Source organism: Macaca mulatta, chromosome 13 (genome assembly GCF_049350105.2).
Source record: "Macaca mulatta isolate MMU2019108-1 chromosome 13, T2T-MMU8v2.0, whole genome shotgun sequence".
NCBI classification, from domain to species: Eukaryota; Metazoa; Chordata; class Mammalia; order Primates; family Cercopithecidae; genus Macaca; species Macaca mulatta.
This window is the reverse complement of record NC_133418.1, coordinates 116,271,025-116,288,236: the sequence shown is the minus strand read 5'-3', so window position 1 is coordinate 116,288,236 and position 17,212 is coordinate 116,271,025. Positions and strand designations below refer to the sequence as shown.

The 17,212-nt window shown below is 52.2% G+C and overlaps 1 long non-coding RNA gene across 1 annotated transcript in view; it reads right to left on the bottom strand.

The window, feature by feature from the left end:
• Positions 1-684: 684 nt before the first annotated feature.
• Positions 685-17,212, bottom strand: part of LOC144333924 (uncharacterized) — a 37,697-nt gene continuing 21,169 nt past the window's right edge. Inside the window, exons 3-5 of the long non-coding RNA XR_013403076.1 lie at positions 5,817-5,905; positions 4,673-4,732; positions 685-2,894 (exon numbers count right to left, since the gene is read on the bottom strand). This is a non-coding gene — a long non-coding RNA (uncharacterized LOC144333924). The remainder of the gene's footprint in view (positions 2,895-4,672; positions 4,733-5,816; positions 5,906-17,212) is intronic.

Genomic DNA, 17,212 nt, shown 5'->3' with positions numbered 1-17,212 from the left:
GCACCCGGCATCCAGAGCTTCTCCGTGCAGAGCTTCATCCTCCTCTACCCAGACCCTCCCAGGCCAGCAGGCACAAGCTCTTGGCCACATTCTATCAGAGCAGAGAGGAAAAGAGACCCTGGGGGTCAGGAGACTGCCCTGGGCCCAGGCAAGCACAGAGGCCAGAAGGCCATTCCTCTCTGGACCAAAGCCCTGACCCCACTGGGGGATCCCAGCCTCCCGTGTCATCCCTGACCCCATTGCGGGATCCCAGCCTCCTGTCATTCCCGACCCCACTAGGGACCCAGCCTCCTGTCTCATCCCCAACCCCAGTGGGGGACCCCAGCCTCCCATGTCATTCCTGACCCCAGTGGGGGACCCCAGCCTCCCATGTCATTCCTGACCCCAGTGGGGGACCCCAGCCTCCCATGTCATTCCTGACCCCAGTGGGGGACACCAGCCTCCCAGGTCATCCCCAGCCCCAAAGGGGGACCCCAGCCTCCCGTGTCATCCCTGTCCTCGCTGCAGGACCCCAGCCTCCCGTGTCATCCCCGGCCCCACTGGGGGACCCCAGCCTCCTGTGTCATCCAACCCCATTGGGGGGCCCCAGCCTCCTGTGTCATCCGTGTCCTCACCGCAGGGCCCCAGCCTCCCATGTTATCGACCCCTTCCTTTCTAGGAAACAAGGCGTGGGCCGCAGCGTTCGAGTTGGTCCTGAATTTCCTGTTTCTTTAAGCTGAGACATTTTACACACATGGGCACACTCCCCAGCTGCCACTTCTGACCTAGCCCAGAGAATTTCATGCAGCAGCAATTTCAGTAACAGGAAAAACCAGACCCAGGGAGCTATCTGAATGTCACAAGCCAGTCGCCTGGGGCAGGAATAGGACGGGCTGCCAGGCTCTCCCTCCCTGTCTCCACTTCCTTTCTCACGGCCACTGCTCCCTCCTGAAGGTGGCAGCAAGGGCAGAAGGATCCTTGGGACAGATGGCTTCCCATCCTTCCCTGGGGCCTCCAGGACCACCGTCCCTTCCTCATACCCTCCTACCCACCGCGGAACAACCCTGGCTGCTGTACACACAAGCGGGGACCCTCGTAGTGGCGTTCAGTCGGGCTGTGCTGAGCCCTCCTTCCCAGAGACCCTTCTCGTCAGCTGCACTCCGCTTTCAGCCTGAAACAGTGTCTCCACAATCGCCAGGCTCTGTGGCAGCCCTCCCTGCAGTCAGCCTGCCTCATGCAGGCTTTTCTGAAACAGGACTTCTTTGCTGGGGAGGTCAATGGACAGGATTCTGGCCACGAAGCGGGACCGAGGAGGATGTGCCCCTGCTCCCCAAAAGCGAGAGAGGTACTCTGCTGGCCTGCGGGATGACCAGGAACAGGCCTCAGGGTTCCCCACGTCCCTGACACTGAGCCTGTGGATGAAGTGAATCTGTCAGCAGGGGAACAGGGGGGTTGAGGAAGGCCTCCCAGAGGGGCTGATCACAGAGCTGGGTTCTGAAGGATGAAGAGGAGTTTGCAAAGCCAATCAAAGGAAAGGGCATGCAGAGGGAGGTTCTGGGACTTAGGAAGAGCCCAGCCCCACTGGGGAGCTTCAAGCTGCTCCGTGCTGCTGCCACATGCCCTTCAGAAGGGGAATGGAGCACAGGTGACGGAAGGAGCCCTGGTGCCTTCCTGCAGGGGCTCTTAGCGGGAATTAGGCAAGACCAGTGGCAGAAAAGAACTTGTGGGTTAGGAAAAGACCCTGGGAGGCTGTGCAGAAGCCAGCACAGGGCTGTGGGAGCCAAGCAAAATTCTACCTTGAAAGTGGGGAGCTCTGGTCATAAGAGACCTCCTTCTAATGTGAGCATTTCCTCTGTGAAAGAGAATGGAGGGACATTTACAGACATTGTCAGATGAATTCTCAGAAAACCTTGGGGAGGAAATTGGAAAGCCCTGCCTGCCCCAGGCATGGCAGGCATACCGCGTTCCTGGCTAGTGAAGTGGTTTGCTCAGGAGTTTTTGCAGAACCCGAAAAGTTAGATGGAACCCCATTTTAGAGATGAGGAAACCGAGATAGAGGATGCTTTGGATGACAGTACTTTGGTGCCTGTGCCAGGAATCGCACCCGGATCACCCTGGACCACCTGCCTTTGATGTGGCGTGGCAGCTGCATGCATTTTCCTGTGCAGGCACTTGGGTGGCCTGTGTTGCCTCCAAATTCGGACATCTGGCGGCTTCTCGGTGACCCCACCTGAAACCCAATCCACCTCTTCCGAAGCCAGCAGACAGTGAATTGCTCAGTAAGAAAAAGGTCTGTGCAAAACGGGAGACTAGAAAGAAACCTCAGTGCCTCCAGGAACCTCATGTGAGCTCCGTTTGACTCTGCAGAAGCAAGTTCCTTGCTTTTAGAGGAGTGATTGGGGCTGGGCATCATCCAGACCTGTGTGCAACTATTGGCTGCAGGCGTCTCTCCCACTAGATGGAAGCGCTCAGAGAACCAGGCAGTGGAAGGTGCATGACTGGGGGGAATGAAGGATGGCTGTCCTGAGGCTGCGCTCGAATGGAGGCTTATTTAACATGGAGCCTTGTGCAAAACACCCCGGGGACAGGCCCCTATAGAATCGAGATCACTCCGTGTGATCTGCTGCTTCCCTCTCCAGTGGCTTTTATCTTTGAACAGAGCAAATCCTGGCTCCACTGAGACCTGCTCCATGACAGCCAAATGCAGCCACTGCACCAGGTTGCGGGTGAGGAACTTCTCGGCCATTCCGACAAGGCCTGGTCATCAAAAGCCACGATTTTCTTGCATTCTGGGCGTTGTGACTTCTTGAGATGGGAAAAATGAAGGGCTGTTCCACGATTTTGTTCTCAGTCTAAAGGATCATTGCTTTGGAAAGCGGTCAGATTCTGCCTTTGGTTGATTTTAGGATCCAAAACTATGGCGATGGGAAAAGGGAAATGCATTTTAGGATTTCAGGTATTTTCTAAAATGTGCACATGATTATATCCTGCAATCTTAATGGTTCATGCATCTCACACTCAACCAAGAGTCTCTACTGGCCTAAATGATCAAAGCATTTCCAGGAATTATTCAAGAAAAAAAATCTGCTCCCATCACTCACCGGCTGAAACACCCTCAGCGGCTCCCTCTGCCCTCGGATGCAGTCACCCTCCTTACTGAGCTTAGTGAGGGCTGTACTAAGCGTTTTGCATTATTCTCTCATTTAAGTTTCACAACAATCACAAAAGGAACTATCATTAGACCCATTGAATGAATGAGAAAACTGATCCTTAGAGAGGTCAGGGACTGGTTCAAGCTGACTGTGCTGTATAGTGTCAGAGCGGGGATGACCCCAAACCCACCAAGGCCATTATTAGCACCCCCAAACTCCATGACCATCTCCTAACTCTCTCCTTCCCCCTCATCTAATTCCTACCCATGGATGATACTGTTTGTGTCTCACCTACTACTCCAGTGAGCCCCTCCTGCTCACCTCCCTGGGCCCCAGGCCAGCCCCCCTGGGTGCTCCTGGCAGCAAAGCCCACATCTGATTAGGGAACTTCTTATTAGGAGGCTTCCTTGTTTGTTTTATCCACCTTCTCCAGACTGGGAACCCTGGAGACAGAGCCCTGTGCTCCGGAGGCCAGGTGGTCCCTTGCTGTGCCCGGCACAGAACCTGGTGCCCACAAGGGAGGTAGTAAATCTGTGTGGAGATTTCATTTCATTCTGCATTGGAGGATCATTTTCATGCTCCACAACCTACTGCTATCAATAAAATTAATATTATCTTCCAGTAAAGTCTAGAGTGGTGCTTCTCACACTAGAGTAGGCAACAGGGCCACCCAGAGAGTCAGGTAAAACTCAGAGGCGCTGGCTCCAGAGGCCCAGACAGGTGAGGCTGCGTGGCTGGTCCTGCCCCCGCCTCTGAGGGGCACTGCTCTGCAGCCGGGAGCCCACCCTTGAGTGCAACACTCAGCAACCAAAGGCACCTGGCTGGGAGATGACTGACAGTGAGGCAGCTCCAAAACTCCCTTCCACAGCATTTACAAAACAGACACAGTCAAAGTTTTCTATTTGGAGGAGTCATTTGCTGCGATAGGGGTTTTCCCTTCATTTTTGGAAATGCCATGAAATAAAATGTTAAATGTGACTCCAATATCCTGATCTGAGGCACAGACAACTCACCGCAGTTACACCTCAGAGAAAATGTGGGGCTCCCCGGGAGAGGGGCCGCACTCAGCCTGGAGTTATGTTCTGACTTCTCAAAACACGAAACCATTTATATTGGCTTTGGCGCATTCAAAAGAAAATTCCCTTATGTCGCATGCACGCGCGTGTGCACACAGAGATCAGCTTTCGGTTCACAATGAGTGTGCCCCTGGGTCTTTTCTGCGTCTCACTCACTGAGGCCTGGGGGACCAGGCCCAGGGGGACTGACGGGGCGCCTCCGTCTGTGCTCCCTGTCCCCGTTGGCCAGAGCTGGTGAATCACCCGGCCTCAGCAGCCTGCGTCCTTTCCCAATTACCGTAGCTGTCAGAGCTGACTAAAAAACCAGTAGCAGCTGGCAGGAAATGGGTAAGAAAACTGACCACAGATAAACTGTAGGACTCTACAGAGCAGCAGCAGATAGACTCGGGGACAGGAAGTGGAGCTGTTAGGACTCGGCCCTCGCCTGCTCCCGGGCACCTCAGGGTCATCTAAGGGTGCACGCACCTGAGATGCTGCGGTGCTCGCGTCACGCAGTGACCCCGCAGCAGGCAGCAACCATGGCCCCTGAAGGGAAAGAAGCAGTCAGGAGTGGTGGAGAAGCACCTCCAAAAGCCCTGGGCTTTGAGATTCCTGCGAAGGCAGTGGTTCTGCTAGTCTGGGGATGATGGAATCACGGCCGGCAGAGCCTGCACTGTTGGTGTCAAATGCCTGCTGGCCATGCACTGCCTCACCAGGCTCCCTGCTGCCAAAATGACCAGCTCTCAGGCAGGGAGAGGCCACCGCACATTGAGAGCAGTGCTGGTGCTGGTGTTGAGGGGGGGAAGCGCTTCTCTATGGAGTTACAGGTCCAGCGCTTTCAACACTCCCACTGCGTTTCAGCCTATGCCAAGGACAGGCCCTTTGGAATCCCTAGTGATGAGAAAGTAGCAGCCAGGTAGCAGGCCGGATCCTTCCATGCATCGTCCCATTCCTGTTCACATGCCCTAGGAGGCAGCTCAGACTATCCCCATTTTACAGATGTGCAAACGGAGGCTCAGGATTAAATAGGTCTGGCCCTGGGTTCCACCACCAATGAGGGGCAGAGCCTGGATTCAAAGTCTGACTGAGGTCTCTGCCCTGACAACCTCTGCTCACAGCAGGCCGCTAGGTGCTGAGATGGGAAGAGGAGAGAAGGGGTCAGAGGGAGACGGGGGGTGAGCACAGCTGAGGAGCCTTGCCTGGGCCCTGATCTTTCACCCAGAAAGAAAATGGGGTAGTCAGTGTTTAATCACATCTTCCCAGTGGCCCAAGCTGGATGTCTACCCAGAACACCGCCTCAAACAGCCCAACAAGGGGCACCCACCCTCTCTGCACCAAGGCAGACCCAAGGTGCTTCCAGGGGCAGCCAGAGAAGGGTGGCTTCTGTGTGGCCTGCTCTGGGACAAGCTACTGTGACTAGAAGCTGCAGCATCTGCTATTGAATTTGTGACCCGGGCCTTGGTCCCTCAGAGGGTGCAGGGCACAGCTGGGGCAGAGGGTGAGGGTCTCCTTCCCATCTCTGGGAGGTGGCAGAGTGCACCTGCTCCACGGAGCGTGCGTGGCCCCCTCTGCTGGCGCCCGGTCCAGCTCTCGGGTGAGCGAGATGGGAGTTCAGCTGGGCGTGACTCACCCCTGTTCCTGGAACTGTCTGAAGGCGGGGAGGATGCTGTGGGTAGGCTCTAACTGTATCATCTGGGCTGGGGCCGGTAGCAGATGGTCCTTATAAAAAAAAAAAAAAAAAGTACTTCCATGTGGGCTTAAAATAGCACTGCACTCACCATCAGCTGAATGGGGAAATGTACGAGCCAGTCTTTCACGTGGGAGTGGGCACTGCAGGCTGGAGGTTGGGACAAGGGGCCCAGACACCAGCCACAGCGACTGAGCCCAGGAGGCAGAGAGGAGACGCCTCAGCACCCACTTTGTGCCTGGCCTAGACCAGGCAGGTGGCAGACACGGCCCCAAGCAGGCCCCGGACGACGATGAAGATGACAATGAAGCCACAGAACCCACCCGGTTGCTGCATGGGAGCCGGCTGGGAAACTGAGACGCCACAACACCGGCCATCCACCACCCTGCCAGCCTCTCAGTTAGTCCAGGAAAAGCCTTTCTTCATCCTGGAAGTTGGGAAGATGTGGCTACCTAAAGGGTGGCAGAAACAACTTTTGGTTCTGAGTCAATCTCTCTCTTTCCCCGGGCCCTACAGGAACGTAAGAGTGAGACCTGGAGCCTCTGGAGTCCACCCCTCACCAATGTGTGTCCTGGGGCAGGTCACTTCCTCTTTCTGGGCCTCAGTTTCCTTATCTATAAAATGGACAGAAGCCCCACCTTCTCTAGGTCGAAGCCCAGCACCCAGAGGTGCTCTGTGAAGGGAGCCCACAGCCCTGCCTGGGTTCTTCCTTAGGCCCAAGAAAGCTCTTGGCCCCTTCTTCCCTTTTTAATACATCCCCTCATCTTTCTTTAAACCATGCTGCACTTTGACATGTAGAGGTGATTGCTCTGAAAGTCGGGGTCTGGAGTGTCGCCTCTTGCTGCTGCTGAGTTGATGTGGAGGGATGGGGGTGACAGGAGGGAAGCCAGGGCAGGGACAGCAGGTGGGGAGGCTCACCCCGTGCAGCCCAGCAGCCAGGCCTCCCAGGCATGGCAGGCCACCTTCCCACCCTCCTGCCGCCCGCCCCGCCGAGGCTCAGCAAATCGGAGCCCAGGTCGCCGTGGCCTTTGATGGGTGGAGACCCTCCCAGCTGCAGGGCAGGGTGAGGGAGCTCTGAGGGAGCCACAGGCCCTCAGTTGCTCACCCAAGGCAGAAGGTTTGTCAGAGGTGGAGGGTTTCCACTGAGCCTACCTTGGTGTTCTGTACGGACAAGCGTGTGGTGTGCTGCTAAATGTCGAACAACCAGCTCCACTGGGGCCTGGGGAGGGGATTAAAAATAGCTCTGATCTGTAGCGGGTGCCAATTCCTGCGGTATAAACACTCCCGCTGAAGCCGGTTTCATGCCCACATGTGGCGTTGGGAAGAGACCACAAATGGGCTGCCATGAGCTCCAACACCCAGCACAGGGCTGGTGAATACGCAGTAATATGACCACCCTTCCCACACAGGCTCACGTCCATCAGGGGCACAGACACGTGACAATGGCCCAGGCTCAACTGAAAGGCGGCAGAGCAAGAGTCAAGGCGTTAAGACCCGGACCCTTGAGTTAGGCTCAGGAAAACTGTGTCTGATTCATCCCGGCTCTAGTTACCAGCTGTGTGGCCTTGGGCAAGCTGCATAACCACTTTGGGCCTCGTATGTAAAGCGAAGATGATAATAGCATCTGCCCTTTCACATGGGTGTCTATTTTGCAGTAATGACCTGCAGTCACGAGCTGTTCTTTTTAAGGGATGGAACTGAGGGACAACACATCTGCCAGGAGAATGCTGAGGCCTCTCCCTCCCGAAATTAAAGAAGAAAAGCCTTCCCTCAACCCCGCAGCCTCCCCAGCTACTCCTTCACCTCTCTTCCCTCACACGCATCTTCTAAGGGTTTCCAGGCCGCCCCCACTTCCTCCCCTCCACCCACTCACCCCACGCTGCCAAGCGGCCTCTGCCTCACCACTTCTCCAAGGTGGATCTTGCCAGTGTCACCAACAACCCCATTTTCTAAAGCCGAGAGACATTTCTGTCATCCTCAGACTCTACGTCCCAGCAGCCCTAAGCCCTACTGCACAAGCAACTTTCGAAACAAGTGTGTTCCCAGTGTCTATGACAGGTCCATCCCCTCTCCTCCCCTCTGTCCGTTCTCTTTCTGTCTTTGACTGGGCCAGAGTCCTCTACCTGGCTGTTAAAACTGGGGTGCCTCAAGTCATAGGGGGAGCTGTGTCTTCTGATGAACTCCCTCTCTAGGCTGGTCCCCGACTCCAGCGGCCTCTACTGCTATCTGCATCAGCCTCTCCCAGTGGTACCTCCAGCCCTGACCTCACCTCTGGCCCCTGGACAGCTTCACCATGAGAGGTCTATTCCACACCGCCCCCTCACACACACGATGCCTCAGAGGTCCCCAGGTTCTCCATGCCCGAAACTGTGCTCACCACCCACTCCCAGGCCCATGGTAATACCACCACTGTCCGCCACTCATCTTCCCACCTTCCTCTCTGTTGCCCAGGTCTACCCCACCCCAAGTCCTACCTCCCGCTCAAGGCCTGCACAGCCCTCCCTTTTTGTCTTCTGTCTTCATCCTTGTGCCTCCCTCCCCAACCCCATCCAAGCAAGAGCCATCTCTCTGGGTGCCAGGCCCGTGGCCCTTGGGCTGTGCCCTCCGTCCCCACACTTGCCCTCTCATCTGTCTTCCACATCCTTCCAGGGCGATCATCCCAAGTCTGAGATGTGGTCAGGTCACCCATGTGCCAAAAACTCCTGGGGACCAGGACCCCGGTGCAGCTCCTCAGGGCCTATGTGCCTCACCTTGGCCTGTCTCTCCCGATTCCTCTCCCACCATCCCCCTGGCCGTCTGCAGTCCTCATATGGGCCACATCCTCCCTCCCAGGGTTTAGGGGATGTCATTGTCTCTGCCTGGAACAATCTTCATCTTATCCTCACCCCCACTGCACCCATTTAACCCAGTGGTTCCGAGTTTGGCCACTCATGGCTTCCCCAAGGAAGCCCTCCTCCTTCCTCCATGTCACCTCCCCGCCTAGACGGTGCTGCACTGCTCCCCCTCTGAGCGCCCTGGCCCTGTCTATTCCCCCTCTGAGCGCCCTGGCCCTGTCTATTCCCCCTCTGAGCACCCTGGCCCTGTCTATTCCCCCTCTGAGCGCCCTGGCCCTGTCTATTCCCCCTCTGAGCACCCTGGCCCTGTCTATTCCCCCTCTGAGCGCCCTGGCCCTGTCTATTCCCCCTCTGAGCACCCTGGCCCTGTCTATTCCCCCTCTGAGCGCCCTGGCCCTGTCTATTCCCCCTCTGAGCGCCCTGGCCCTGTCTATTCCCCCTCTGAGCGCCCTGGCCCTGTCTATTCCCCCTCTGAGCACCCTGGCCCTGTCTATTCCCCCTCTGAGGACCCTGGCCCTGTCTATTCCCCCTCTGAGCGCCCTGGGCCCTATCTTCACAGCAGTTCACAGGGCTGGTAACTGTTCACTTGTTTGTGTGGCTAATTAACTAATGCTTACCTCTCCCACGAGACTCTTCATCCCCGAAGGTGTAACTGACTGGCATTTCCAGCGGTGGAATGCTTCACCGTGCGGTGCTGTGAATAGCAGGAGGGTCCCCAGCCCCCACCCACTCAATGCCAATGGCTCTCTCAGGCGTTGTGACAAGCCTCAAAGGCACTCAGGCCTTCCCACAGCCCCAGGAGGCTGGACCGCCCCAGGGAGCCCTGCCCTGCTAGGTGCAAAGAGCCGCAGGGACAGGAGCTATGTCTGGGTTTGCTCAACCCCAGTGCTTTAAGGTGCCAGCACAAAGTGGACACTCACAAAAGGCATGTTGAATGTATTAATGGGCAGCTCCTACCTGCAGGCTTCCACATGGCTGCTCTGACTACCTTCGCGGGTGCTGCAAGGATTTCGCCTTTGGGGGTCCAGGAAGCCATCATGCCTGTAGGCAGTGGTCCTCGTCCCCCTGGGGTGGGATCATGGCATGGCATCTTCCCAGAGCTCAATCAGGCAGGACTCAAAGCCAGCACCTCCCTTATCTCACCTGAATTTCAGCAGTTCAGGCACAAGTGATCCAATAGACTCTCCCTGGGCCACATGGACAGGGGCAGGTGCTGCTGGTTTCTCTCTCTGATGGTCAGGACCTTAGCTCGCCCTACCTTCTGCCAACCTTCTACGTAGGCCCACCCAGGGAGCTGGCTGCCATAGAAAATACAAACTCGGAAGCATGCGCCAGGCCATCAGCACGGGGCGGGCACAGTTGCGGGGAGGGTACCTGTGGCCTGAGGTGCCAGCACCAAGCTCAGGCTCCTGCTTAAAACCCTTTCCTGTGACTTTCAGCTTTCCTCTTCCTTTCACGGTGATCAGTCTCTTTTCCCATCATCCAAACTCCAACCACTTCAGGGCACCTTCACCAAACTGGCAAGAATGAACATCTGGCTCCATTCAACAAACCTTTTTGCAACAAACATTTACCAAGCACTCACTCTGCATTAAGGGAACCTCCGTAGAACCGGTCTTCATGTCCCCTTCATGGCCTTGTGCATTTTCTCGAGGCCTCTGAGTGTGTCATTTCTGTTCACTCTATCCAGATTAACAAGATGGCTCTGCACTTGTTCTGTGCCTGGACAGTCTAGGACCTCACAAGCCGCAACCAGTATCTCCACCTGGTCCTGGCCTCCGCAGGCTCATGGCTAATGATGCCTCTCTCACCATCTGTCCACTTTAACTCCGCCCTCTCATTCTGATCAAGCACTCTGCCAAGTCTTCCTGGAGACCCTCCAGAGCTGGTGATATGGTTTGGATGTGTGTCCCCTCCAAATCTCATGTTGAAATGTGATCCCCAGTGCTGGAGGTGGGGCCTGGAAGGGGGTGATTGTGTCATGGGAGCCCTCATGAATGGCTCGGTACCTTTCCAGTGGTAATGAGTTACCACAAGATCTGCTGGTTAGAGCCTGGGGTCTTCCCTGCTCTCTTGTTCCCTGTCTCACCAGGGGAGCACCTGCTCCCCTTCACCTTCTGCCATGAGTGGCAGCTTCCTGATGTTCTTGCCTAAAGCAGATATGCCAGTTCCATGCTTTTACAGCCAGCAGAATGGTGAGCCAAATACACCTCTTTTCTTTGTAAATTACCCAGCTTCCGGTCTTCCCTTACAGCAATGCAAAATGGACTAACACAGTTGGGAAGAGAAGAGGTTACACATCTGAGACCCTCAGAGAACAAATTCAAGAGTTTTTCATGGAGAATCAGAGTGTGCAGTGCCAAGGAGAGGCCAGCATGCACTGGGGCAGTAAGGAGAAGTTGTAGGCGGGATGGGCGTTCAGCTGGCCTTCAAGGGTAGACAATAGTAATCGTGGTCATAGGAGTTGATACTGACTGAGTGCTAACACGATGCCAAGCAATGTAGGGGCTATCTCATTTAATCCTCACAGTCATCCCATGACACAGGCATTATTCTTATTCCCATTTTACAGGTGAAGGGACTGAGGCACATAGAACCAACTAATTTCCTTAAGGTTGTGCAGCTTGTAAATGGCAGAGCCAGGATTTGCACACAAGCATCTGGCTTCGGGGCCAGTGCTCTTAAACACCACCAGGAGAGTTTGGGTGTGTCAGCTATCTATGGCTGTGCAACAAATTTCCCCAAGTTCAGCAGCCTAACGCAACCCATGTAGATTATGTCACAGTCCCTGTGGGTTGGGGACCTGGGAGTGGTTAGCTGGTCCCCCTGGCTCCAGGCCTCTCACAAGCTGCAATCAAGCTGATAGCTTGCGGTCATCTCGGGGCCTGCTTGGGGTAGGATTTGGTTCCAAGTTCACTCACATGGCTGTTGGCTGGAGACCTCGATTCCTTACATGGGGGCCTGTCCTGAGGCCAGTGACTTCCTTCAGGGTGAGTGGCCAAGCAAAGGCGTGAGTGACAGTGAGCAAGACATTCGGCCTCATCACGGAAGTGGCATCTGGTCACCTTTGCTGTAGCCTGTGGTCTGTCCATGAGAAGCGAGTCCCAAGATCCAGCCCACGCTCCAGGGGTGGGCACGAGGAGAGGCCATGACAGCAGCAGCAGGGGTCACCAGGCAGTCCTAGAGGCCGCCGGCCACGCAGGCCTGCAGGGGAGCCCAGGTCACAGACATCTCTGTCCTTAGTTTGATTCTTCAACCAGGAGCCTGATTGTGTTTCTTAGGTAACAATAATAGCCCAAGGGGAGCTAAAACTTGAATCCCAGTCTGAGAGAGCTCTTCCTCCTGTTCCTCCCAGAATCCAAGTGCCAAATCAGACGAGCACGTCTTAAAGATCATCTGCGCGCTCAGCTATGTAAAGAAACAAGCGTATTTGTATTTCGCTGGTGTCAGGCCGAAAACTTGGCACTATCCCTCACTCCTCCGCTCCCTCGCCATACGATTCCAGTCAGTCCCCAATTCCTCTAAAGCAGTGATTTTTTTCATCTCTCCTTTTCTCCCCGACAGCCCACAATGAAGAAAAACCCTAATGGTTCTGGCATTTCCATTTCCCCTTCAGTCACCCTCAGGTGCCATGATAAGGGCCCTGTCATACAGTCCTAACTGCTGTTCAAAGACCATCCGTGACTCCCACAGCCAAAAGGCAAGGCCCACGCTTGAGTCTGGCCTGCAGGGCCTTTGGCTTCACAGCCCGGCCCACTTCCCACACCACGCCCTGGCTCCAGTCCCCTGGTCCACATGCCTGGTACCTTCCCACTTCTAAGCCTTCATCTACCCCTTTTCTAACCCTCAAATGCTTTTCCCATTCTTCTTACCCAAATCCTGGTGGCCCTTCAAGGTCAAGTTCATGCCCTCCCTTCATTATGAATGTTTCCAGATGACTCCAACTCTTCGAGGCTGGACTTGGCAAGAGGCAGTGTGTGTTCAGCAGGATCAGTGAAACCGAAACACTCATGACCACAAGCCAACTGCTCAGAAAATCATCTGGGTTTGCCTCCCCATAGCTGCACCCTGCCCTTGTCTTCACTACCTGGTGACTCTGTCTGGGTCACCTGGACTTAGCCTTCCAGCTCTCCTGGGGAGCAGTTCTCAATTCCCTTCCCTCTGAACACCTGCTTCTGTGCAGCCCCATGTCACCACTTTCTCCCTCCCCCAAATCTCCTTCTCACTACCCCCCACACCACCGTCAGGGACAGCCCTCTCTAGACGCCCACTGCACTCACTTCTGGGAGATGACTCAGCGTATCCCCTCAGACCCCTGTGTAGTTTTCCATTTTTTCTATCTAGTTCCCAACGAGACTTTGAGCACTCTCTTGAGAAGTCCAGTTCATCTCTGAATCCAGAACAGGGGGGGACAGAGGGCATATACACGTAATCCCAGGAAAAACAAAGGTGAAAATTGTCCATGGATATACCTTCCCAGAAAAAACAAAAAACAAACAAACAAACAAAAAACGCTGAAGTGGCTTTACTCTGTTTTCTTAACATTCAGAAATACAAAGCTATCTTTCCACCCACAATCCCGGACTATAAACTCAGCAGCACACGCTCGGAGGGTGCAGAGAATAATGCGGCGAGCACAGGGAGGGTGCAGCCGAGTCCCCCTTTTCCACACTCGGGGATGAGACAGCGGGGCCTCAGATGCAGATGTGAGAAGCGGATGTGAAGCAGATCTGGGGGCGCCTCAGCAGCCTCACACAAGACCTCCTGATATCAGCGTACACCCTGTCTTCCCGACAAGCTTCCCTTTTCCTGGTCCCCATTAGAGGACACCCACATTACTCACTGCACAGTTACCATTGAACTTTCTATTCTGCTGCTGTTTTCACACATTGTTCAGAAATACACGCTGGTACCCACATGTCATTTGTTTTTAAACAGCATGACGAAGAGGAGACATGCCCAGTGGTCTCCGAGTCACGCCCCACAGGATCCAGGTCATTTGCCTAAAAGGCAGAAGTCAGACCCGGTGAAAGCTCACAGGTAATAACTGGGGGGCCGCCCTTGCACCTGGCACAGGCCTCACCAACCAGGTGCCTGTGCAGAGGTCTCTTAACTGTTTAAACTAAGGTAGGGTTTTCTGAAAAGCAGCTTCTCTCAGACTTTTCGGCCTCAGGACCACTTTGCCCTCTGAAAAATTATTCAGCATCCTCAAGAGCTTTTGTTCATGAGAGTTTAGATTTGATGGCATCTGCTGTATTACAAATGAAAGCTGAGAAAATTTTAAAATATGTATCAACTTGTATCAAAAATAACAATAATAAATTCATGACATGTAAACATAAATTTCATATTTTAAGAAACATAACTATATTTTCCCTTCCTTCCTTCCTTCCTTTCTTTCTTTTTCTTTCTTTTTCTTTCTCTCTTTCTTTCAGACACAGTCTTGCTCTGTCGCCCAGTGGCCCAATGTCAGCTCCTTGCAACCTCTGCCTCCTGATTTCAAGTGATTCTCCTGCCTCAGCGTCTCCAGTAGCTGGGGTTACAGGCGCCCACAACCACGCCCAGCTAATTTTTGTGTTTTTAGTAGAGATGGGGTTTCATCATGTTGGCCAGGCTGGTCTCATACTACTGACCTCAAGTGATCCGTCTGCCTCGGCCTCCCAAAGTGCTGGGATTACAGGTGTGAGCCACTGTGCCCCAGCCACTATATTTTGCAAAACAAAAATATCAGTGAGAAGAATGGCGATAATTTATGCCTGTTCGAAGCTCCTGGGTGTCCGACTTAGAAAACAGCTGGGTTGTCAGATCTGCTTCTGCCCTCAGCCTGGGCCATTAGATTGCTTTAGTTAAGGCATGTGAAGAAAGTTCAGCCTGAAACAAATATGTAGCTAGAAAAGAGGGGCACTTTTGTAGTAAACTTTTCAGCCAATTGTGGCTATTCCTCATCAATACTATACCAAAATTCAAAGCATGATAGTTTCTCATAGGTTCGCAGCACTGGCGGATGAGAACCCATCTCACCTATTTTTTTACACGACTACATTAAAATCTATTAGCTATCCTGCACTTTGAATAGATCATTTGTTTACCCACTCATGATTTTGCAATAAACGTATCGGTCATTTGGCAAATATTGATTCACTGACGTTTGCAGATCTATCAAATGTCAACACATTTCATTACACAGCCAGTGCATTAATATGACCGTGAATCCCATCAGAAACGTCAGGAGGTGTTAGGAAGCTATCAAGCTCACAGCGATGGATACAAGTTTTCTAAAATTCTAATTTTCACACGAAAGCTCTCATTTTATGGCAACAGATACTATCAGTTATTTTTCCTGAAGTCACAGGCTTACTTCATTTATTTTCAAAAAAAAAATGTCTGCCAAATACCCTAGTCTGGTTAACCAAGTTTAGGTTAGAGAAGTCCCTCTCAGCGCTAAAAGGCCAGCCTCTTACAGAAAGTTCTGAGGGTCTTAAATGTCAGGACAAAGCAGGAAAGGGATCTCCAGGGAGATATTCCCTGCAAGCAGCTCCCAGTAGCCCAGGGAATGACAATTAATTTGAACTGCATTTTCTAAGGGCACTGGTAAGATGTCAGCCTACTCCACAGCTGACCTCTAAATCCCAAACCCAGCATCTAGTGTAGAAATTATGAAAATGGCCAATACATTCTTCTGGCAGTTGGTGCAGTGCTCAGTGCATGAAGGTTGAAGTAACCATGCAGTGTGGGGCACCTGCCAAGACGCTGCTTCTACCTGGGGGCTGTCTCACCGTGCAGGAGGCGCATTTGCTCCATGGTGTATTGTCAGCATCATACACATAGGTAACCAGAGCCCTTGTCGATGGCCACAGGCAAACATCATTAGTGCGCAAAATGTAACCAATGAAGACTGGGGTTGAAGAATCCAGGCTGACTGACAGGCAGGGCACCATGCTGCGCTCAGGAGACCTGGGTTCCGGAGCCAGCCCTGCCTCCAACATGCTGCAGACCATGGCCAAACCACTCAATGTCTTTGCATGGGCTTCTTTGCCCTATAAAATCGTCAGGAGTAAGGTAGATGAACTCAACAGGTGCGAAATTCTCCTCTAAGAAGTAGAGATATAATTACAAGATGTCAGCACATAATATCATGTGTATCCACCCTAAAAACTCCATGAACTCCCGATGGACACATTAAAAAAAATCATTGCTTACAGGTAATATTACTTTCTCACCAAAGTTTTGTTTTAGAAATTTTTAAATATTGTCATAGCTAAGAAGAAAAGTCTGTAGGATGGCACGTGATGTTGGAGTGGGCTTAAACAAATAGACCACTGGGATATGTTAGAGTCTACAAACAGATCCATTATAAACGGAAATTTAATATATGATAAGGGAGGCTGAAGTAGCTTTAAAGCATGTCCACAAATTATTTGACATTTCTCCCATTGAGAAGTGGGGTTTATGTGCCCTCTGTTTGAATCTGGGTGGACACGTGACCATCCACCAGTGGAAGTGACATGTTTGACTTCCAAGGTGAGGTCACAAAAGGCCGTGCAGGTTCTTCCCTGTTCTGTTGCAACACTGGCTCCTGGTGTCCCGAGCTTTCATGAACAATTCAGACCACCCTGAGGCCTCCATACTGTAAGGAAGCCCAAGCCATGCAGAGGCCAAGTCAGGCGCTCCAAGGACTATTCCCAGCTGAGCCCAACTTTTGAGTCATCCAAGGCCAGGTACCCAAACATGTCAGTGAAAAGCCCTTAGATGATCCCAGTCCCCCACTGTTCACACCACCCCAGTCACTCAAGTCTTCCCAGCTGAGGCCCCAGACATGGTGGAGCAGAGCCAGACCATCCCCATTCTGCCTAAATTCCCAGACTTCAGAGTTCATAAGCAGAATCAAGTTGTGATTGTTCCATGCCACTAAGTCTAGAGGCGTATGTTCTGCAGCAATAGAAAAACCAGAACAGTAGATGTTTCTAATCACTGAACAAATATCAACTTTTCAAAAAAATGATAGAAAGACTTACAAATCATTTTTAAAATAATTTAAATTGTAATAAATATTATATAATATATAAACATTATAAAGTATAAAATATTATTTATAATATTTATAGTATAAAATATTATTTATAATATTTATAATATAAATATTATTGTAAACATTTTAAATTATAATTTTAAAATATTTAAAAATAAATTTTAAATGATTCATAAACATTTTAATTATAAAATTATTAAAATAAATATATAAGAGCATTTTTTAAATCTAGGGATGGAAAAGTGCTTCATAAGTGTTACTCCCTCTTTACCAGCAAAAAAAAAAAAAAAAACCCAGATGAAATAAGAAAAAGATTGACAAGCTTGGTCACATAAATATAAAAATGTTACAACCAAAGGCATCATAAACAAAGTTTAAAGCTAACTTGCAGAAAGGCAGAAAGGATACACAGCATGGATAACATCTGCAGTGTGGAAGAGCACCTACACATTCAAAAGGACCAGCAATTCCAAAGA